Raw genomic sequence first — 720 nt, 5'->3', positions numbered from 1 at the left:
TTGCGGCGGCAGATGATTCTCCTAGTGATGATGTTATATAAAACACCGGTAGTGCTACCACCTCAATACATACACCGAGTTGACTTCCGACGCAAAGACATCGATTCGGGGGTCAGATGGAAAGCAGGGGTGCTCTGGCCGTCGTTGGTACACTTTTGGAGATAAATCAGTGTAATGAAATTAAGAAGAATATGGAAGGATGGGTGGAATGACGTTGCGGTCAAATTACTTGGCAATATATGAGTCGAGATTGAACAAAATGGCGAAGAGAAAACTTGCCAAATTTAGAGGTTACGAAAGACTGCATAACAAAAGAATTTGACAATGTTATATGAAATGAGTCTCTTGTCTTCTGCCGGTTCGTAATCTATGCAAGGCTGCTGCTGGATTAGTAGCAGAAGAGGTTGGTTACACACATGTGAACCGGAAACGGATAGAGTAATACATTAGTGGAAACGATAGATAAAAAATAGCATCTATAGCTTGAGACGGGAAATGAGTCAACTATAATTTCTTAAATAAGATGCACTGAGATTCCTTAAAATACTAAAAATGTTTAAAAGGATACTGAAAAACTGAGGTGAAGAGTGCCAGCAAATCAGCTAAAGTAAAATAATCCTTTCTATCGTGGGTGGGGCTAGTCAATTACATTGAATCCAGTGCCCAACTGGTAGTTATTTCATTGACCTCAAAAGGATGAAAGGCTAAGTCGACCTCGGG

Source organism: Octopus sinensis, linkage group LG4 (assembly GCF_006345805.1).
Source record: "Octopus sinensis linkage group LG4, ASM634580v1, whole genome shotgun sequence".
In the NCBI taxonomy this organism is placed as follows: domain Eukaryota; kingdom Metazoa; phylum Mollusca; class Cephalopoda; order Octopoda; family Octopodidae; genus Octopus; species Octopus sinensis.
This window is presented reverse-complemented; position numbering follows the sequence as displayed.